We start from the raw sequence: 24,194 nt of genomic DNA on the forward strand, positions 1-24,194 counted from the left end.
AGTAATATACCATAAGGAATATTTCACTAGAAGAAATGAGCTCTTGGTCTGTTTTCCCCAGTGAGGCTTAGTGTTCAGTTTAATACAGAAAGATTAATGCACACCTGCTTTTTAACAGAACTATGCTATCGGTAACGCAAGGAAAGTACACACCCTTCTGAGTGGACAGACCTGCCAGTTAAGGTGAGCATCTAAATCACAATCTATCCCTGCTCCCCAGAGTTATTTCTCATGAACACTAGAAGCTATCCCAGCCACATAACCATTCCAAAGGCTGATGATTTTTTCACACTCTTTCCTACCAGCAGCACACCCCTCTCTAGAGATGTGCTGAATCACTGGCATCACTCAGCAACATATTCAGCAGTACACACTTGCCAGATAACCTTAGACGTTTTTTGAGGTTCTGCTACTGTAGTGCTCATTAGAATCAAGATTAACAATATCACTGAAATGCTAGGTGATATCATAAGATTACAGTATCTTTTTTTGTCAAACTGAACTTTATTCGTCATCTGTGATAGTATCAAAAGCATTTAGTCCAGCTCAATTGAAAGAAAAAGCTGAAGTCATATAAACATAAAAATTTGAAACAGATCAACTCATTTTGCTTCAGGACCAGCAACAAATTTAGGAGACATATAATCCTAAGCAAAACATGCACTCGTTTCTACTCCATCCTATGGTGCCATCACAGCCAAAGCCAAGTACTATTTCAGGGGGTTCTCGGTCTTGTGAATAACTGTCCTCATGCAGTTCTCTTCCACGAGTAGATAAGTAAGATGGAAATAAGAGTGGAACAGACTGATACCCACAACAGAGCATCCCTTTTACCCAACATGCTGCATTCAGACACGTTTGGACAGGCTGGTTACAGCCCTGCCAGCAAAAGTAGCCCAAGTCAGGAACTGCAGACTGTAGTGGGTCCCCACACTTTCCTCACAGTGTAATTGTGAGGAAGTAGCTCAGTGTATGTCATGACTGTGCATTGCTTGGGTCCAAGATACCCAATTCCAAGCTGTCATCACCTTTCCATCTTTAACTGCTAATTCAGGAAAATAAACTCAAGGAGCACCTTCTCCCTGAAGGGAGTTCGGTTTTAACCAGTCTAGAAGAGCTTGCCTCTTCAAATGCACAAAAAGTTATTTTAACCTCTATGCTTTTCTGTCAGTAGTCCAAAGAACAGCTTGAGAATTCCTCTTTGGCTGCTTCCAGTGATAACAAGAAAAAAAAAATGTTATCATAAGGAAGATTAATAAAGCAAAAGTGTTTTGAAGCATTATATTTGACAGAAACAGTTGCAACTATATTGGCTTTAAAAAATACTTAATATGTGTATTATGTCTTTACTGAGTGGATCCAGAATAAACCTCTAGAATAAAAACCGTCTCGGTGTGGCTGATGAATATTTTATTTTCCTAATGCAATACAAGCTTGTTTATCTCAGTGAAACTTCCCTTTTTCTGTATATATCCTAAATGACAATTTAAATTTTCCTGTTATACGATACAGAATAATACCAAGCTCCTTGTTTTGGTAGAGTTCCTTATACAGCCTTATACAGGCCAAACTAAAGTAGATTCAAAGTGAGCAATGTGGAAAATGTAATAGCCTAATGAATTAGTAAGGGTACTAACAGTGCAGAGATGATAAAGGACAGCCACTGCCTGGAGATCACCATCCAAGGATACTTTCTACATCACCCCTCAGTTATCTAACACCTAACTGTCATGACAGACTTTTTCCAAGTTGATTTATTCACTGCAGTTTCTCTGGTGTTAGGGCTAGCAAAATTACAAAACTTGAGGCCGAGAGATAGAATTGCATGAGAAATATTTGCATTGATTTTACTTATACACATTCAGCAGCATTAGAGCAAGCCTTTGTTCAGTTGGCAGAATGTCTCAACCGGTTAGCACACTTCTGGCACATGTCTGCATTTCCCCATCTCTCACTTTCATAAGAAAAAAGAAAAAAAAAAAACAAAACAACAAAATATACAACTGAAAGCCAATTCTGGCAAATTCCTTCAGGGGAGAACTAATGCATTTGACAGTGGCCTAATCTGAAAAGCCTCTTCAGAAACCACTTAATGAATCACTGTCCCTTAATATTTCCAAGGAGGCATGTGCAGATTACTCTGCATCTTTAATTCAGGAGTCTAAAGCAAGTAACAGGAGAGTTGCAGTTGTTAACTATTCATGTATTCCAACAGTTAGAAGCAACATAGTCTCCTAGAGCATCCTATGAGATTTCAAATATTCCTGTATGCTTCACCAATTCACAGAAATCAGATTAATCTGTTACAAATGTTTTATTCAACTATTATTAACATAATTATTCATGCAGTATTCTTGCTATGGCTGTGGAATGGAATAAAAAAGAAAGAAAAAAAATTTATTCTAAGATTACTTTTAGCCCATTTTTTGAATTCTGACCTAAGGTTACAGTCACTCAGATCCAGCAAAGGCATTAGGTTGGCCCCAAGGCTGTCTGTCATTCTACAGCTTTTAGTTTTCATCAGTCATAAGATAACACACAAGCAACTGGAATCTTACTTTTAGCTAGTAAACAGAGGTGGGACTCAAACTTCAAAGTTAAGAAGGCTAAATTTTGTATTAATTCAAATGTGTTAAGCATTTTTAAGAAACTAAAAAATCTTCTGTGCTATTTATGCATCTTCTATAAATCCTCTACACTGTCTGTATCAACAGTTTAAGAAGCAAAAGAAACTTATACAAAGTTAAACTTCCAAATAAGATGAGATTATTAAAAGAACCCAAACAAAACCAAAAAAACAGCAATAACTTTTTATTCATGAAAATATTGTGCACGAGATATACTCAGTATAGCCCGTATTGATCACAAGGAACAAAAATTCCTTCTCATCACAGTTACTTCATAATGGCAGAATTTAATTACAGCCATAAACAACAGCAAAGTGCCCTCTGCCTATCAGCTTTTTGCTGTGACAAATCTGAGCACTAGACAAAAATACAATTCATTCTCACAAAGAAAAATGTTTTGATTGCCAGATCCAAAGCCCTGTTACCAGATGTACGCATAAACCTTCATTTAATTGCCATAAGTTGAAGATTCAAGAAGCCATCAGGAAAAGTACACAAACATGAAATAAGGGACTCATCGGCTGTGTTTCTGTCTGGAAGAAAAGGGTAAGATACTGAATGTCAAGTTTTCCTCTTACCTAGGTTTTGATTGCTAGATTGCTACGGTTATTGCCTCATCATATAACAAACACATTCAACAAATCCACACATACCAAACAAGATCGAAGAGCACAGTAAGGGTTATAAGGTACATGTGAAGATCTTTGGGTTAGCCTGAACTAGCAGAAAACTGAGCACACAAGGAAGAAGCCCTGCAGTCTCTGTCCAGGGGACAGATGTGCAGTGGCTGGTGGAATGGCTGAGCAATAGGGGATTCGCTTCTCTAACTGCACTGATGGGCTAATCTCACATATATCGCCTTGAATAAACTTCTGCCTTAAATAGGTTGCAACCTAATTTGTCTTGAAAGACTGCCCTTGAATACTTAAGATTGGAGTAATCTGGATGAAAAAACTAAAACATAATGCTAAGACTTTCTTCCACAAACATCCTCTTTTATTTTAGTAAATTCGTGGATTATAAAATGGGTATTTCATTCTCACCTCTTCTGCTATAAGCTTCAGGGTCTCATGGCAATGGACTATACCTGAAGTTATGCCTATTCTGTTGCTTTCTTAAACTGATCCTTTTCACGGCAGTATTAATGTGTTTCCAGCCTGTTGAAGATGGAGCCATTTTTCTTCCTGCTGTACTGTTTTATCTCTCTCTGTTAATCTAGCTGACAGAAATGCACTAATTTATGCTAGCTGCAGCTCTGATGACTTAGTTTTCCTCTCAGAGGATGAAATCCACATTTCCTTTACATCCTTGAAACCTCCTCAGAACTGGTATTTCAAGTGCATACCTTAACTGTGACATTGTTTCAAAGTAAAGTCATTAACATAAGTTACCTGATTTTCCATACTGTAAACAGAACTGACAAAAATCAGACTTATTAGGAGAAACAGTCACAGCACACACATCATATCGGATGGATAACTCCCAGCATGACTGGAGTTTTCAGTAAACACAGCAAATGACATACTAATAAAGCAGATGACAGACTTGGCACTTAGAGGGAGCTTTCTTTTTTTTTCCAAGTCACTTTTCCCTTCTCTCAAATTCTTACTGTACTGGCAATCCTTTCTTCAACAGCATATAGAAGTCAGACTATGGAAAGGCAAAAAGACTTTCCAATGACTGTTCAATGACATGGGCAGGGTTCCACCTGGCTCTTCACTGATCCCTCAGCTAACAAGGTTAATTAGTTACTAACTATCGTGGAAAACCATCTTGAAGCCCAGTCTAAGATCCAGCCATTTCATTATTTAGAGAGTGTTCTATTTTGATTTTTTTTGAGCAACAGCCCTCTGCACCATTCTCTGTATCTAAAATACCAGACATCCTCACATTCATAACAAATGCAACCCTGCAATGTCACTAAAGACAAAACACCAATTCGAGTTCCTAAAGCTCTGCAGAGATGAATTCTCACAAGTAATCCAGGTATGGTATGCTTTCAAGACATCAGATGTGAGCTGGCAGCCCTAGGTAACGATAGCTTTGCTGCTCCAAGCATCCCTGGATAGGAGGGCACAAACATTCCTTGGGTCTTTCTGGTCATATGCTACTCAGAGCTTTCCTCACCTCCACCCTTTCCTAGAGCTGCCAGTATTTCTTGTTTGCACTGTTTTGAAGTCTGCATTTAGCTCATGCCTGCGTTTGAACAGTGCCCTGCAAGCTTACCAAGCCTCAGGACTTCTCTCATCCCAAGGGCACCTCAAGTGCTTCTGCTGTTTCCCACTATTGCTCCCCCCAGTAGCCTCAACCATAACACTTTGTCCTTCCCTTTGTAGAAGTATCTGTGATTTTTTTGGTTAAAAGGAAAAGACAGAAGATATGAAAATCAGCTCTCTCTGCTCATTCAAGTGGGCTTCAGCATGACAATGGGACTTTGACAGTAATCTGTTTGCTTCTCTTTAGATTAAGAGATTTAATTTTTTTTTTTTTTCCTTCAAGGCCATGGTAATGAAAACATTTTCATTTTCTTTTTGGCATTTGGAAAACACTACTAAAACTGGAAGTAGAGGCTGAGCTATGGCACTTGCCCGTTCAACTTAAAAACATTTCTTACCAGTCACAGATTGCTCAGTTTAGATGTACTGAGACATGCAACAATATCTGTGTACATACTGTGTGGACACACAGACAAACAAACTTCAGCTGTACAGAATAAAGTAAACTCCAAAATGTCACTGAAAAAACTGATTTCACAGTGCTTTCTGGAGCCATCATATATTATCACTGCCCGCATATTCCCTGATTAAGAAAGATTGTGGATGCCTGGAAGAGCTCCTTGATTGACTTCAGAGGATCTTGACTCAGGCCTCAGTGTCATCCTCGCTTGCTGGCCCCTGCCCTCAGATGAACATGCAATGCAGAGTTCTGGATATGATAGATTTGGGGGGGGGGGGAGGGGGAGGGAGGGGGGAACTAAAAAAAAAAAAAAAAACCAAACAAACAAACAAACAAAAAATCCACAAAACCCAAAAACCTACTCAGAATACACTGAAAATGGGTCTCTCCAGTGGAATTTATTATGTTTAAAGAATTGCCACCTGCAAAATGTATATTCACTTACAGCTACAGTCTCCTGTAATTTACAGCTTCCTCTGAAAGAGTAATTTCCATCTGTTTTAACAATATCTGAGATCAAAGACTGGCTTGATTATGTCTTTTCAGCCTGAGAACTTTGTCACATATACATAAGGAAAAAGAAAATTTAAAAGTCAAATTTACATTTTAAGCCTAAAATAACTGTCAAACCACTAAAGACAGAAAGGCAGGCTTTACCTCAATCATGCCATCTGAATATCTCTTCAGAGGCACAGCCAATGGGAAGACAGTGGGTTACTCAATTTGAGCCTGGCATTCCCATAGCTTTACAGTCAAGAAGGGAAGACAAGCAGAACTTTCTTTTGTGTTTCCTTACTTGAAGGCATAGAAAAGCATTGTTACTGGCTGGCTCAAAAGATAAGTCATCCCACACTTGATGCAAGTCCAAGCAAGTCTACCGTACATCTTCCTATTGATTTTATTATTTGCTATAGCAGCTGTAAACCCAGGATTGTTTCTGTTTAGAAGGGAATCAAGGGCATGCATTGAGCTTACTAATACAACAGTTAATTGCCAAGAATGATGGCAATAAACTTGACCACAGAGGAAAGAAGATAAAAACATGAAGATTAGCACTGTAATGCTTGTAACTGCAGGAAGAACAGTTCATGTTTAACTGAGGATATCAGACTTGAAGTAGCAATGGAATGTCTTCATGAATTTAAAATAAAAAACAGACCTTCACCAGCCACATGTTAAAGCCACATGTTAAATTATACTGCAGATGACAGAGAAACAAGAAATTGCATCTCACCAGTGAGACTTATATGTAAGTATAGATACCTATTCAGGTTAAATTTCTCATTCCACATCATCCATTGATTGTGTGACAATACCTTCTCATCTTTCCACAGCACACAAAATACTAATTTAAGAAACCATGATGTATCATGAACAGTTTCAGACACTATGTCAAGATATTGATTTCATCATGACTTGATTCTTATATATGATTATCAAAATCAGCTATCAGTCAAGAAGGTGCAAATAAGTGAAGATTTTGCTCATAAGAGTCATTCTACATTTGCTTTAGTAGATGCACAACCAGCCCCTATTTCAAGGGATTTCTTGCATCATTATACTGAACCAGTTCAAACGTAATACTAAAAAAACCTGACAGATTTTTCTTGAGTAATTTGCAGTGCCATCTAGAAGAACACAAACATTCGCAGGACACGTTCCCAAGACATTAGAATTGTATGCAGATATCTCTAACAGCTCCACATCCTGCCACATTATCATTACTTTTTTGCTGATAGAAAACAACAGAATTATTAGATCAACACTCTATTTCCTACATAATTTCTATTCTGTACTATTTCAACAGAAGCAGCAGTAGGAAGTCTGCTAAATGGTAGACTACTCAACTATAGATTCTCTGCCTTGGTCAACTTATAGGGCTAGCCAGTAAGGTACAGTTCTGCCAAAATTTACATTGACATGCCCACAAACTGTCCTCGAGGACCGTGCAGTACCCATGATATACATTATGTGTTCTCCTGGTCTTTCCAAGAAGAGATGGAGACCTGAGAGGACTGCATAGGAATCCACGTAAGGGGAATATCACAGGGAAGAATAAGTCAGGAACAGATGTGGAAACCAGGTTCTCACATCCGCAGAGCATCAGCCTGCTCTACACCCCTGATTAGACAGGGGAGGAAGGTTAAACACACCTTCTCCTCCCTTTCAACTACCTCTTCTTGCTTCTTCAGGTAACAGTCTTCTTTTAAAGAGCTTAAATAAAACCATTTTTCCCCCTCAAATAATCCATTCATCTTAGTGCAACCTAAAAGGACATGGCTAAACAGAAACAAAAAAAAAAAGTGCATAAATAACAGAAGGATCAAATAATGTCATATGTTTCCTTGCTGCATTTATGACCATCTACAGAAAGACAGGTTGAAAACAAGGTTAAATCTGCAAGTCAGTAACTCTCCTATCCAATCTCACCTTATAAATCCTGAACCACCATTACGTTTTTGAAATTTTATGCAAATTCCCTTTTCTATTGTGACAGAAGTGAAGGCAACAAAAGGGAGAAAAAGATATAGGCATCAATTCTCCAAATAGATGGTTATCCAGCTGCTGAACACAGCACTATATCCTCTGCATCAATAAACGCCAATTTAACCTTTATTCAATATCTAACCAATGAAGCAGACCAAGACCACAGCAATGTAGCTTCTCAGATAAAGCATGCAGAGAGCTGTAATATCCACAATCACAAGAGAACTGAAGAGTGGAAACAGGATCCTGCTAAAGCTGTCACTAAATCACAATATACTAGATGTTATTATAAATGGAGTGTACCTCAAGGGTTTCATTTTATATGTGCCTACATGGGGCAAATTTACATCCTAGTGGATTAATATAATCTTTATGGGACTCCTTCATCTGTACCTTTCCACATAAAATTCATTTACAGGGCCATCTAACCGGAATTTGTCTGTTAAGATATGCAGCATAGGGACATTTCAGTTGTGGCAATGAACAGTTTGTCTGTACCTAAGGTAACACAAATGGAAAACTATTCCAGCTATAAAAGATGCATGCATGACAAAAGAAAAGTATAAAGCTTGCCTTTAGTAAAAGGAACCATTTTTCCTTTCTATTCCTTACATTTCATTTGCCCCAGTTCTCTGTTTTGGAGAGCAACAGAAAAGAAATCAAGTCTTTATTTTCTACCTAGTACCCACAATTAATAATAAGTTAAATGGAAGTTCAATAATGTTAAAAATTGCCCCCAATTAAATGTTAGTTCCCAGATGCTGATGCAATTTGTGTCTTCAAGTTAATCGTATTACAGCATACTGGGTGCAGCTGGGAAGGAGGTAGCTTTCTTCACAGCAGCCCATATAGAGCTAGGCTTTAGATGTGTGGCTAAACCAGCACTGACAGCTCACCATGTTTTAGCAGTTGCTGAGCAGTGCTTGCACAGTGCCAAGGCCTCTGTCACCCCCCAATGAGTGGGGTGGGCAGGAGGCTGAGAGAAGACCCCAACTAGCCACAAGGATATTCCCGATCACAATGTTAGGTTCTGCAGATAAAACTGGAGGACAGTCTGCCCAAAGTAGCCATTGTCCTACATTGATCTTCTGGTGGGAGGTGGCAAATGACTGCCTTGGCACCACATTTGTTTTCCTGACCAGGGCTCAGTAAACCAGTTTCTTTGTGAATTCTCTTTGGTTGGTTGGTTGGTTCTTGTGGCAGGGTACAAAAGGACATGAAAATTACTGCCTATATACTGAACTGGGTTGCACTGTAGAAGAAGCATCTTACCAATTCCTTCAAAAACAGAGCCATGCCCTAGAAAGTTAGGGAACATCCATTTTAGGAAATGAAACCTGTAATTGAAGTTAAAGGAGGCAATAGACATCAGCAGACAGACTGAGTAAGGCTGCTGCAGTTCAGTAGTCACAGCACAAGTTCTGCTAGGCACACATGATACTAAAAGCAATGAGAAATTAACTGCAGACAAGTCTAGAATTTTCAAATCACATCTTGAGACAGGCTATTTCTAGCATTCATCAAGCTGAAGCTTCCTAAGTGAAGGAGACTGAAAATTCAGCTTCCTTCTCAGCTCTGCCACTGATCCAATCTAGATATAAATTGAAATCCATCAGACCATGACCAATCAGCAGACCAAGAGTGCACTGCCCCAGCCACGCTGCTGGACTCCACCACCTCTTTATACAGGTGTGCAATTGCTTGGGAAGGATTTAAGTCTCCTAGCAGTAAGGTCCCTAGAGCACCGTACAATTCCCACTGATTTAAATTTAAAGACAGAAGTATCAATAAAGAAGCACATTGCTCTCCAAAACCACGGCATTAGGTTTTTCTTTTATGACAGACAATTAAAAAATTTGGTTTTACTGTGACAAAAAAAATTAGTAAACTATTTTAATAAACCTAAAAAAAACCCAAAACATCAAAAATCAGTCCACTAAAGATCACCAAATATTAGCTCATAACATCACCTGTATCTCACAACTACATATAATTATGTTATATCCTGATTTTTTGAAACTAATGCTTTTAACTACAGAAATGTGTAGGTAAAAACACAGGCCAGCGGAGTCCCGGTGTCTCTTCCATGTCTGCTTGTCCTAGACCTTCAGATCACATTGTTTATTCAGTTTTTGTCTTGACAAAATTATTATGTACCTTATACAGTGCCATAATCTTGCATAGAGCCTCCAGGCTCCAACAAAAAAATAAATGCATCAGTAACAACTAAATGACAAATTAGATTCAGAACATATCTTTAAGCAGCTTTTAAACCTCTTTTGTACAGGATTCAAGCCTTTATTTATTTACATACATATATATGTTATGTATATACATATATACACATACATATGTATGTATATATGCATAATATATATACGCCCCATACAAGTTTTACACATATATAATCTATAATTTTATAATATTCTATATTATAACTCATAGAAATATATATACACATATACATCACATATTTATATAGCATATAATAGTGACTGGTCACCTGCTGCCTCCTGATCGTTAAATCCATTTCTCTATAAAGAAGCGGTTCTTTTTCAAAAGGAAAAGCATCGAGGGTACCAGAAGTAGAAAGTGATGGAAAAGTTCAAAGGAAGAGGAGAGAAAAAATGACACTGATGATCCCACTTCCCAGCAGCACCAGTGTCTCAGGGCACCGGGAGAAGAAGCAGAGGCCTGAAGCACAGGGCACTGGCTACTCCACACCAATACTGCCCACCAGACCTCAGAGCCTTGGCGCAGACACTTCTTGGCGGAGAAGGATGGGAACAGCTGGGATGCCCATAGAGCATGTTCCAAGAAGGACAGCATGAAAGAGTCCAAAATGAACCATTCCAGAAAGGAAATTTTGTCTTCTTAACTGTCCCACCAGCCTTCTTACCTCCCCTACCAACTTGCTGCTTTGCAAACCAGAGCTGAGGCACTAAAATGATGCATTTGTGGACTTCGTGGTGTTGCATAAGCTTATAATTCAGCAGAGTTTATGACTGCAAGTCATTTGTATTGATTTATTTACTTCATTAGCAAGAGGAAGATGGAATTCTGCATTGATGGAGAATCGAACTGAAGAAAGAATAGCTGATTACACATTTTAAAAATCACATTATAAAGTGAAGTTTCCTAATGACATACACAAAATTAAATACTAAGAGTATAGGGTTACACTATCTAAATCTATAGTTAGGAACTTAAATCTCTGATCTATCTTATCTATGGATGAAGAAGTTATGCAGCTGCTTTTACAAACTGTCACCTTACCTACCTTATCTGATAAAGCTTTACAAGACCTGCTAATGCAATTATGAAAACTCTGTAATTTCATAAATGGCACTGCAAAGTTTTACTCCTGGGCTTTTTGAAGGAACTGTGTTAATGGAGACCAACAGTTTCCTAGAAACACAACTGAATACTTAATCAGAAAAGTTCCCTCTTACCAGCCACTGTGTGCAATGCAGTAAACATTGTGCCTTCGAAAAATCAAATCATTTTATAATTTTCCTTTGATGTAGCTTCTCCACCAGCACACTGGCATTATTGTCATTAAAGCAATAATTTGGCAAGCATGAAACAATATTGTTAAGTGAGAAATTAATATTCCAAGAGTGAGAGATGAAAATATTTCATGTCCAAAAATATAAAAAGGAAAAAAGCAAGTCTATGAATAATAACACAACCTTTCCATTGGACATTTCAAAGTATTATAAGAGGATACATAAGCGTTATTTTCTTGATTTTATTTGATGGGGAAAATTGAAAACAATTTACTCAAGGCCACCGAGTGAGACAGAGACATAACTAAGAAGCAAGGCTGCGGCTCTTTAGTCCCACTCCAATACCCCGGTATTGCAGCACGCTGTCATGCAAATCATTACAAAAACTACAATGAAGAAACCCACTCTCCTGTTGACCTCCCCAGTATTATCCTTCCTTTGGTGGCTTTTCCACAAACCACTTCCAACCTACCTTCCCCTTTTGGATAACTCAACCATCTGGCAAGGCCTGCAAGGACTGCCTTGAGCATCCCAGCCAGCACCAAGCTCAAGGCAGACCACAGTGCTAGGACATCCTGATGGTTACAGCACTGTCTGCAGCCTCCGTAAAGCTAACTGGGCAACCACACCAGCAGGCACAGCGCTGTGGGAGGAGGCACAAGGGAAGATCTCCTGAGAGACTGAAGTTCTCAGTAGGGCTGAGTCAGCTCTACTCGTGAAGATCCAGGAATGGATGTAACCAAGCATGATGTCAGCACTCAGAGAAAATAATCTGTCATATCAACCTAATGGAGCCTGAATCTTTAATGTGTTATTGATTCTGCTAATGCTCCTCCATGCTGTCATCTGCAAGCAAAATACCTCTTTGTTTTATGGTAAACTATACTCAGGGTCATGCAGTACAGTAGGCAAATATCATTATGAAGGGGGGTTTGTTTTGTTGTGGTTTTTTCAAGCAACATAAGGTGTATAAAGTTCTGCATTTAAAAGCAGTAATTACCATTATTAGAATTATAGAATAGATTGAGTTGAAGAGACCTTCAAAGGTCATCTCATCCAACCCCTCTGTAATGAGCAGGAACATCTTCAACTAGGCCAGGTTCCTCAGAACCACATCCAGCCTGGCACTGAATGTCTCCAGCAGTGCTGCATCCACCACCTCTCTGGGCAACCTGCGCCAGTGTTTTACCATCCTCACTGTGAAAAATTTCTTCCTCACGTCCAGCCTGAATCTCCCCTCTTTTATTTTAAAAGCATTATTAGCACTACGAGGAAAATCAGTCATGCCTAATCCTAGTCATTCAATCTTAAATCACCCAAGGAGAAGACACCTCAATGTAGCAGACATATCCTAAGCAAATAGACAAGGCTGGCAGAGCTATGGGAGTTAGAGAACATGGTGCTGTGATCAGCATGTCAGTGCTCATTTCAAAGACTTATGTGGTCAGAGGTTTTGGTGTTTTTTCCATCTTTTCTCACTATGCAAATCAAATACAATTCCTGTTCCCCTAAATGCCTAACAGTATGCTCACTGCATACAACCGTCAAGATTGCCTGCTTCAAATCATATGCTGAACATTCACCAGTTCCCATCGATTTTCAGGAGAGCTGTATTACTTCTGTTGCCAAGCTGCAGACACAGGAAACTCAGAAATGACTGAGGTGATCAGGAAAATTCTGGTAGCAAAACGTTCTGCTTCTAGACTCCTTCATCTAACCTCGCAATTCGCTCTCTTCTTCTCCATCCCCTGCAGGACGCGTCAAACTCCCGTCCCATTCCTTCCCACCCTTAAAACACAGCCAGCTCTCACCTGCTATTTCACACCTTCTTGTATCATCCTGATTAATAGAAACATGTTTCTGATAAAGACAAGTAACAAGAATCTTTATTTTTTGGGGGTGCAACCCTACTAGGTGTCTAAAGAACAATCTTTTGTCCCAGGTTTTGAAAACTGCACCATGTGTGGTTATTCATCATCTTTGTCTTTTATACTATAACTGCAGGCAGATAAGCTCATTAAGCAGAAAACATGATGAATAATCTTATACACCTCAGCATCATGTATTTGAGGCTATTCCCCTTTTCCTCTCCCATATTGATACATGCTACCTCTCTCAATGACTTCCTCTGCAAACATCAGGGACCTTGGCAGGTTTGGAAAAGTAGCACAATGAGAAAAGCTATAACAATGCACCTTTGATCCATTTAGCCTTTTTTCTGAATTCCGGATCTGGCCCCTGAGCAGAATCCCACTTAAAGTACTCATCCCATTGCTGAAACACTGAGAAAAATCTTTATCCTGCAGACAGCTGCGACAACTCCTGTCAGTGAATAAATTACGAAATGCCTCAAAGTAATAACTATACTTAGAATATACAAGATGAGTCATAATCCTGAAAAATGACACCCCCATCTGTCAGATTCACAAAGACCGGGAACTTTATATAGAAACCATAGAACTTTCCTTTAGATAAAACCCTCCCGCTGAATCTGTATCTTCTCTAAAATAGTAACCTGCCCTGTTCTCTGGCTTAGAATGCTCTATTTTGGGATGATGGCCCACTACAAATAAGGGTTGTTTTGTTTTGTCTTGTTTACACTTTATCTGTCTGATGGCCCACTACAAATAAGGGTTGTTTTGTTTTGTCTTGTTTACACTTTATCCGTCTGCAAACAGATAAAAGTCTGGGAGGAAAAACAAAAAGTAATCATTATTTTTCAGTAAAGAGACCTCTGCCAAATGACCACAATGAAGGATGCTGTGGATTAAACACATTCCACCTTTGAGGGAAGTTAACCCAGCAAGTGTAGTTCTACTAGAAATTATACATACATAAAAACCTGCACCCTTCATAAGATGGCCTATTTTCTTCAGAAATATTCATGCAGAAAAATAGTTCTTAAGATTAATAGTCAAGTGCAGTCAAGCTTTAATATATATTCACATCTAGGACATGAATTTTGTGTTATCACAAGGAAGTTTGGGAGGGGGATTTGTTTGTTCGTTGTTTTTTTTTTCTTTAAGGTGGTAAATGTTCTCAAGCAAAGAAAGCTTTGTGGACATCAGATCTTCATTGATTCCAGGAATTTACATTGTAAACACAATAATATTGATACACTCAAGGAAATATTGATACTACAATCAAGAAAACGGACTGAAAAAAAAAACATCTGCTGTTTAGATACTACCCAAAAAGCTATGGTATCATTGAAGAAATTATAGAGAATATTCATATGAAAAAGTATATGCTCCAAGCATAAGATCTACAATCTCATGTATGACAACTCACATTTAAACCACACATTAAAATTTGCAAACTACCATCTCTGCTTCCAAGCACTTAAAAATCTGAGGTGATCTTAAGATGGTTTAGTGCTTTGGTTTGGGTTGGGTTTTTTTATGCCTGTGTAGGAGATGCTAGCAGGGAATCCTCAGGTGCACTCTGCCTCTTCATGTTAGTTAGATGAGTCGGATTTGTTCCCATTTTGTATCACAACTCAAATGTCTCAAAGAGCCTTTTCCTTTTTCACTGAAGAGAGCACAGCAAAAGAAGAACAATTGAAATATTTTGTATAAATGTTTGTCTGGGTCATCACAGAGCCAGAACACCTACAGGGAAATGAATTCATTCTTCATAAACCAAGAACCTTTTTGCAAGATTCTCTAAACAGTTTCAAACCTTCACGATTTATGAAGCTGAGTCATAGCACTTCTATGGCAAAGGAAGTTGAAACATAATTAAAATAGAAAATCCATGTAGTGCAGTATCAGCCTTCACTCTTGCTTTTTAATTCCTCAGAGCTTTCATAATTTCCAACCTTCCTGGCACCTTTCAAACTTACATTACGTAGGAAAACAAATAAGTTCCTCTCATCCTTTCCATGAGCAGTAACAATGATTACAGAAGCTAAGCAGGCAGGAGGAAATATTCTCTAAAGCGTAGAGAACAGAGCCCCAAGGGCAAGGATTTCAGTGCTAACACCCATGCACTATATGGACAGTTTCTCAAGCTGCTTCAGCTCCTAACAGGCATGCAGGGTCCTCCTCCTGACAAGAGTATCCCCTCAAATTATCACATTATGGTAATAGTTTAAGCTGTGAGCTTCACCATACTGTGGTCATGCACAGGACTGATGAAGGAGTTCCATCCAGGATGTGAAGGAGCTTAGCAGGAATTAGGTAGCTTCATGCCACATAGTCCTTATTTTTTATTATTTTTTCAAACCCTGGTTGCACATAAAAGGGGAAAAAATAAATTTCAAAATCACAAATTGAAGCAGAAACAAAAAGCAAAACCTGAAAACATTTCTAGTAGTTTTGTAGGACAACTGAAAACGAACAAAAGAGCTTGCATAGGCAAAAAGGTAAGTACCACAATTCAATCAAGATGCACTTTGTGGTACAAGTAATGGGTTTCAGGGCATCTTGCAGTGTTAAAGGAACTGATCAGTTTATGGAGAAAGAAGGGTCTCCCTCACATTCCAGCTTAATGATGTAAATAGCTTCACAGACCTTTGCCATGGGTAGAGTTGATAAAAGAAATTGAATTAGCCATGCTAGCTCAGTTAAATATACACAAAATTAGACTAGGAGAATTAGTGAAAAACTGCTGCAGTTGATTATATGTTAAGCATTAGCCACTATCAATGTTATGAATTACCATAATAACTATTTGAAACATGGACAATATTTTGTTCTGCAGGTCTTCATTATGCCACTTTTAAATAAAAGCTGTTAGCATTTTTTACAATACTTGAAAAAAATTTTTTTAAGAAATACATACTGTTTTCAATTCTTTTCCTTTAAAAAAAAATCATATTGCAGTGATTAGGTTTCCTCAAAAACCAGGATCTTAAGTTATCCATTTCGCACACACATACACTGTACAGGCCAGTTTCCTGTACCCTAAATCCTTAGGAACCACAAACACCAACTCCCATGTGCTATACAAAGAGAGTAGAAGACTTCTAAGGCATCTGTGCAAGTCAGAAAAGAAAGAGGAACACCAACAGGAAAAAACTTCTACCACATGCTTAAGAAAAGATAACATGCTTTTTAAGGCTGCACCAGAAAACACTGTAAGAAGTACAACTTCATAGATGACCATTCCTAATTAGCTGCTCTCCATACTTGCATTATTTAAAGCTGTTTTTCATACTGCTAAGTGTATTAACTCAGCACAGACTTTCTTTCACCAGTATCAGCAAATTCACCAGCAAATCACATAACTTGAAGCTAGCCAGTGAACTTCCATCATCTGCTCCTCATCCTCAGACAAGCCTTTCTGTTTCTCAGTCACTTCACTCCTTCAGCGAACAGGGCAATGCACTTTCCATTGCCCATCCCATCTGCAACGGATGCAGATTCTGGAGAGCCAAGGGCTTACCCCAGGCAGTGGGGAACATTGACCTATTTTGTATGAAGTGCATGTCCTGTCTTTTTCTTTATTTCCTGGTACCAGCCTTATTATTCTGTTCCACCCTGAAAACACCCAAAACAGTAATCATTTAAAGCATCCAGTTCTTCAAACAATTGCTGGGTCACATTCTCAGTGAAAGTATGTGAGAGACTACCTGAAAAGCCTAGTGTCATGTATAGGTATTTGTCCATATATAAACTTGTTTTCTATTTACGGCAAGGTATGAAAGGCTGTACAAGCCAGGCAAAAGCCCACCTATGCTTTTCAAGAGCCAGCAATAGCAAAGCCCTAGGGAAAGTGCTCAGAAACTGGTAAAGCATGCACCAAGACATCCTCAGAATACATGCTAGCTTGCACATCTGAGACTTCCCGAGCCAGAAATACTATCTTCCTAGTTAACAGCCTTCAACAGGTTATTTCTGAAACCTGTGCAATCATTTTGTGAAACAAGGTGCCACATGTTAAGCTCCACAGTCTAACTATACTATGCAGAAAAAATTTCCTTCATGTACTTTGTACCTGTAGCCTACCAGTTCTGCTTGATGCTGCTAGATCTTCTGCTGGAGAAGAGAGTGAAGAGTCATTCCCTAGTTATCTCCCCTGACAGTCGCAAACACATAGATGTTCTTCGTATCACTGCAACTGGAGCCGCTTTCCAGATGGAAGAATTCTATTGTAGTTCATCATTCCACTTTCAGAAATAAGGTTTTTAATCACCTTCATTGCTCCTGCCATACCTACTTTAGTTAGAAATGGTAGAGCACAAGGGAGGCAGAACTGCCCATAGTATTCAAGACACAGGTGCGCTACTGCCCTACATAGGGCCACTGTGAAGTTTTCTGCTGGTTCTCCATTACTTCCCTAACTCTTGCCATTTGATTGGTTTGATTTGCGAGGTGTGGGGGTGTTGGAGGTGGAGTTTGACCTCTACTGAGGGGCTGGGTTTGTAAGAATGTCTTTTATAACCTTAAGACATTACTTCTGAAGGTAAAGTGGCAGCTCAAATCAATATATTGATTCTCATTTGCCCTTCTATTGCCCAGTTGCTCAAACTCATAAAGCCTGTCTACAGTTTTTCAGTTAGGTCTCAGTTTGACTACACTGAATACCTAAGTATCATCAGCAACTTGATCACTGCCTTTTCCACATTATTCATCAATATATCGAGCAGCACAGGCTCCAGCAGACATCTCTGAAATAGTTTACTGGTGCTTTCCTTCACTGTGAGATTTGCTCATTTTACTGGCAACTTGCACTTTGTAATTTTTCATCCATTATTAGGTCATATGAAGACCTACCTTTATGGTCCATTGCAGTGGGCGGGGAATTTGTTTGTTTGTGGTGGGTTTTCTTGTTTGAGTGGTATTTTTACTGGTTTTGGGGTTGTTGTTTGGTTCTTTTTTGATGTTTTTTTTTTTGTTGGATTTTTTTTTGGGGGGGGTCTTTTTTTTTTCTTTCAAATTAAAGAGTGGTGAGGGATTTTGCCAGATACCTATGGAAAATCTGAGTATACCACCTCACCAAAGTCTCTTCTTTGTTCACATAATCATCATGTGCTTCAAAGAATTCCAACAAATAAGGGGGCAAAAGTCGTTGCAAAACCCATTCTGACCATTCTGCTATGCATCATGTTTAGCCAAAGGTTAATTGTGTTATTGAAAGTAACTTTGATTAACCACCTCATACAACAAACTGGCTTTTTGGTCTTCCCCAGAAACTGTCTCCCCCCACACCACTCCCACCATCCTTTCAGTCTTGTGGTGCAAAATCATATTAAAGTCAGCAGTTACTTATCACAGGTAGCTTTTTCATTCTTCAATGCATACCAGTTATTACCCTGGTATTACCTATTTTATTTATTTGTTCCTCCAGTCACTTCTACAGACACCAAGACAAAGCCTTTGCCAGCCCACTCCCTTATATGGGAGGATTGTGGCATGTAAACATCCAGCATTCTCCACTTGAAAAGTAAAAAAAATAATTTGATTTTACTAATGTAAATATCTTCTCAGAATGCTTTCTAAAAAAGAACAAACACAGCCCCTACTACAGTGGTCTGTTGGCTACGGCAGGGAGAAGGCAGCACAATCAGTGACAGTATTCCTACTTCTAATGTATTTGCAAAGGAAATAGTTTGTATTTATTTCTACTTTTTACAAGTTTCTAATCTGACCTGCCAGGTTTCTCTTATTCCTTCCATTTCCCATTTGGATCCAACTTTCATTTTTCAAAGGAGCCTTTGGGATTAGTGTTGTTTTGTTGGTATTTTTGTTTTGGTTTGGGTGTTTTGTTTGGGGTGTTTTCTTACAATACTGCTTTTCCCTTGCTACATAACTACACTGTTTTCACTTCTGTATTTCCTAACAGAACATACTCTTTTCCCTGAAGTCTCCAATACAATGCCTTTGTGGTGTTTTAAAGGTTTGACAAACACCACAAGGCCAAACAAACCGACAGCAAGCAAACACCCTCCTTTTTGCTCTCACAGTAGTGTTGTCCTCAGCTTCTGAAAGGCAAGCTTCTGGTGTTTGTTTCCTCTGCATAGATGCTGAATTTATGCACACCGTACCTACTACCACAGGGCAGCTTTTCCACTGTGACATTCTGAAACTGCTTTGCATGCTCAGTAGGCAGATGCTGCCTCAGGAATTCCCTGACTAGATGGCCCAGGAAACTGCCACTGACAGTGTCTAAAGCTTAAAGTATCCCATCCCAGTATGGCAGGTTCCAATCAGACAGATATTAAAGGTACCCGGGATAAGGTACAACACAGCTGGTTGCACTTCATCCCTCTATGGTCTCTCCCATTTTTCCTCTGTAGCACTGCTGGTGCAACCACACTAGTGGCAATAATACAGTCCTCCTGCCATATTTTTATTTTCCATGCCTAAACTTGCTGGGATTTTATATTAATTATGGCAGGTTGCTGATCTGACTTGACCTTAAGCTTTAGCATACAGCAGTTTTTCCATCAGCTCAGCCTACTCTGTGATTCTCTGTACTTCAATTCTGCATTATCCAAGCACTTGTCATCCTCCTAGCACATTTAAGATGCATATTATGTCAATAGCCTCTTTTAAAGACAAGCACTTAGTTCTGTGCTTTATTACTTAGGTTTCTGGTTTAGTGCAGAAATACATATACCATGTTTTGGTTTTAATTTCCTCTGTGCATATTTAAATAGCACCCATTTCGGTTCTACTCATCCCCCCTTCTATTTCCTACCTAATTGCTGCTAAGGGACAAAAGAGGACTTACAGAGAGCATAGCAGTGCGATATTCACCAACTCAAATTTGAGCAAGATTCTTGTTCCTTAATACAAAGCTGCTTTTCCATCACCCCCCTCCTCCTCCTCTCCATTTCCTGCACCAAGACGCGATTTTAGTGACAGCGTTTTACCCAGATAAGTATACCCAGGGAAGATACCTCACTGTTTCAGTGAAGCTGAAAAGCACAAGTATGAAAGAGATTAAGTATCTCTACTTTTGCCTGGCAGCTGATACTCCTTAAATCCCTAACAACACCCTATACTGCATGTTTCACAAAAATTATAATGGCATTCCATCACTGTGAGCAACATAAAACTGCCTTAAAAATATACAGCAACACATCTTCCACAAGTGATTCAGAGTAGCAATGCACAGAAAAAGCAAAGCTGCTATGACAGAAGCCACAGTCCCTCCGCTAGCATCAGCACATTGAGGAATAAGCATGGGAGCTGGGCTTCATTTCACCACCACTGCACTCTTATCTCTAACTCCTGCACTTCAGTAGTGCTGTTATTAGGGAAGTATTTGAGCTTTGCATATGTAATTTTGGGGTGCAGAGGGGAAGCCCTTATATGAAGGCCAGAAACATAAAGGAAACTTTAAAAACCGTTCTTGCTGACATTACCTAGGAACTAAATTATTCATATTACTCAGTGCAGGAAAAGGTGCTGACACAGGTAATTGCTTGGATGAGAAGCTTTCCGGTCTCCACTAGCTACCCCAAACTTCTGCTTTTAGAGATGTGCAAGAGGTCTTAGTCTTTGATAGATATTACATGAAGTTATTACTGATCTACTTCACATCTACATTGCTTAGAACTGATTTTTAATTCCAGCAAAACTCGTCTGCCTATCTGAAAGAAACAGCAGTTGGCCAGTTGTTAGACAGTTCTGTCCTTCATCTCCGATACTCAATAATATCCCTCCAGGTATAGGCAGATACCTGAAGAAGAAGTTTCTTTATTGATTTATCCCATAGCCCTGGTGCAATAAGCCATTTATCACTGCCATATGGACAGTGACAAATACGTTTAACATGATGTGTTAAACAAAAAGGCTATAAAAGGATGGAACCATGTTTTCCAAGGGGCTTCTGCTCAACCTAGTAAAACACAAGCATGGTCTGCACCTGTGAAACAATCACAGTATAGTTGCAACTAAGCTTCTCTGCAGATGAAGAAGTTGCAGGCATAGTACCCAGACATTTTTTGTGTTTTTTTCATAAATGCAATGGACCATATTACCAGGACATGAAGAGAGTCTTGGTAAGATGTTCCAGTGTTGACCTAAACCCATTTTTTCTGAAGTCTTTCCCTCCCCACCCCAGATTGCTGTGCTACAGCTTGGAATGCCTAGGAATGCTCTTCTTGGCAAATCTTCTATTTCATAACTTACTTAATTTGTGGCAAAGAACCAAACCACTGGAATTTTAAAATCTGTCTTCCTGTCATCTCTACAAAAGAAAAATAAAAACCCAACACAAGCAAACAAAAAAGCACAGCAGAAAATGGCCTACAGCTTGCTCTCTGCCCATGATTTATCACATACTTGTAAGCAAGAAGGTTTTATGTTCTATCCGAAAATTTCATATTTGAAAAGTCTCTATTAAGACAAATCCTGGAGTTCCCCACTTAATGATGTGTCAAAACCTACCGTAGATTATCCACTTCATTGACAGACATCATAAAAAAACATAACAGAAGTCAAAATGAACTCCAGTGAAAACATCCCAGGTATATTTTCACAATTTTCTTACAAATGCACTTACCTATTATTTAAAGAAGTTACATGGGTGTTCAGCCAACACTATCAACAAATTCAATGACACATGAAGGCAATACAGAGAAAGCACAGCTCCTTGTTTTGTCAGACCAATAAGAAATATTGTGAGGTACTACAAATATCTTCCTTGTTCGTCCATAGCACATCCCCCAGTACTCGCACTGCAGCATGACTGGTGGCTAAGAGGTGATAGTTGAACACAGAGAACTCTTCATGGTCAGTAGCTTGCTTGAAGTTAATGCATCACCTTCAGACTTGAGTAAAGGCTTGGGTCTTGAAAGGCTTGTTTGTTTTTCACCACTTTTCCATTTGCTCTAATGAGAGCTATCACATTTCCTTCCCAGCCTTACTTGTTATAGCCTTACTAATGATTCTGTAACAGTGATGGCCTTCTTTGAAAACCTACTGGAAGTTATAAGCAATTTTCTGCTGCTTCCAAATCTAGTAATACTGCTGTGGTTAAGATATAGCACCTGCATACCTGGCTAAACACAGAAGCATGATTTTTTAATGGGGTTTGTTTGGTTTTTAAAGGCTGCTTATGATTTTTAGTTTCGTACTAGCAATTTCTTGGCAATGCTTCCCGAAAATTAGAGGAATTTATTATAAAGTTTTATTCTAATTATTACAATTCTTAAGTAATTGAATGCATTCACAAATAGATCACATCATATGCTGCAAATTAACACAGCCGCCAAACAAGCATTTGGGTTTATGACATACAGTTGCATTGAATGAAAACTATTAGACCTTAAATAGTTTGGACAAAGCCGTTTGCTACTGGCACAAAATTACCCTATACTAGTCTGCATTTGCAAGACAACAGGGAAGATGTAGGGAAAATTCTGCAGTGGAAGGGTTTGTTAAACTTGTAACTCATAAGGTAGCTCATTTGGAATAGTCAAACACACAGCTAAAAGCTCCATAGGGTTTTTAATTGCTACTTATGTGAATAAAGACCATTTGAAATAGTGGAGAGAAAAATTCCACATTTTGAGAAACATGCACCAAAAATTCATGTTATTTCCCAAAATAACTGGCATGAAGAGGATCTTACAGATTTACATAAAGAGTTGTTACAAGCTTCAGAAGTCCTCTGCCTCCTCACTGCATCTGCCTAATTGGTATTCCGGCAATGCCGCATTGTTTGAAGATGGAAATACTAACACTTCAAGAGAATAGCAGATAATAGTATTGACATTTTAGTGTGGTAAACAGATTTCAGCTGAACAATGTGGTTTGCATATGTTAATCACCCTCCATTAAACAGTTCACTCATCAGAATGTTCCTAAATAGCTTAAATAACTGGATATATGAATAATTTCCATTAACACTAGAAACAAGGAGGTTATGCTCCACATAACAAGCTGTTGCTATGGGGCAGAGGCTGCCTTATTTCTGTATGCAATCTGTGACCACTCAAACTGGCATACCAGGACTTAAGCAACTGCACTATCCCAGACTAAAGACTTGGATCTTGTTTGCACTGTTATGGTGCTGGCCCTCTGTCTGGGGTAAGTAAGCAAACCTTGGTAAGCAAGGAGGCACCATTCAGGGCTCCAGCACAGGCAGGAAGCTGCCACCACCACTTTCATTAATCCTTAAGTGCTTGCTGAGGGTAAGGCTCCTCTCCAGATACATCTAAACAAGAGAGCTGGAGGTGGCTGGAATCAAATAGGCACCATTTTCAGGAAATCAGCTGTATGGATGATGGGCAAAGAGATGCAGGCAGGGCTAGGTAATGATCCAGGAAATACAGAAATAGAAAACCTACAGACAGGGTAGGCTGCCATGATTGCTTTGCTTTCCTCCATTTCTGTAGCCCCATGCAGATACACAAAACCACGACGTCAGGCATCAGCAGAAACGTCTGCAGCTTCATTAAGAGACCTGTAAACAGATTTGTTTCCATCTCATGAATTCAGACTTTGTTTCCAATTTATCCCTCCAGTATCATTTGCACGGCCACAGATAGAAATGGGTAAACTTCCACAGAAGAGATGGAGCCAGTGTGGAGTCCACCCAGGCAGGCAGGGCTCCTCCTGCTCAAGTGGAAGCAAGGAACAGACTCAAGAAGTAAATTGTAAAGTGGAGAGTAGGCTACAGTTATGTCCGTCTCACCCTTCTCTGTACCATTACCAGGATTGCTTCTCCTGTTAAAAGAGCTGTCTCTTAACCCAACTCAGAGAAAATATCTTCCTAAGAAACACTTGTGAAAACGGATCTTTGTGCAGACCCTACCTGAAAGTACAGCCATGCAAACAGTTAAACCAACATGTGCTCTTGCACTGGAAGCACAGTGGAATGAAGAACTATTCATCTGAAAGAGAGATCAAATCCCTGTGCCCTCAGCCAGGACCAGGACCATGGAGGGTGTCACTTTCACTCAAGAGAGGATTTCTAGGGGCAGAGTAATTATCAC

General features: G+C 39.2%; 1 protein-coding gene and 1 long non-coding RNA gene across 15 annotated transcripts in view; one reads left to right on the forward strand and one right to left on the reverse strand.

Moving 5' to 3' along the window:
- Positions 1-24,194, forward strand: part of LOC133222380 (uncharacterized) — a 341,799-nt gene that overhangs the window by 211,948 nt on the left and 105,657 nt on the right. The window lies entirely within an intron of this gene.
- Positions 1-24,194, reverse strand: part of BICD1 (BICD cargo adaptor 1) — a 169,352-nt gene that overhangs the window by 113,023 nt on the left and 32,135 nt on the right. The window lies entirely within an intron of this gene.

Source organism: Neopsephotus bourkii, unplaced genomic scaffold (genome assembly GCF_033783945.1).
Source record: "Neopsephotus bourkii isolate Nb327-2 ecotype Australia unplaced genomic scaffold, CSIRO-AGI_Nbou_v1 NB_1589, whole genome shotgun sequence".
In the NCBI taxonomy this organism is placed as follows: Eukaryota; Metazoa; Chordata; class Aves; order Psittaciformes; family Psittacidae; genus Neopsephotus; species Neopsephotus bourkii.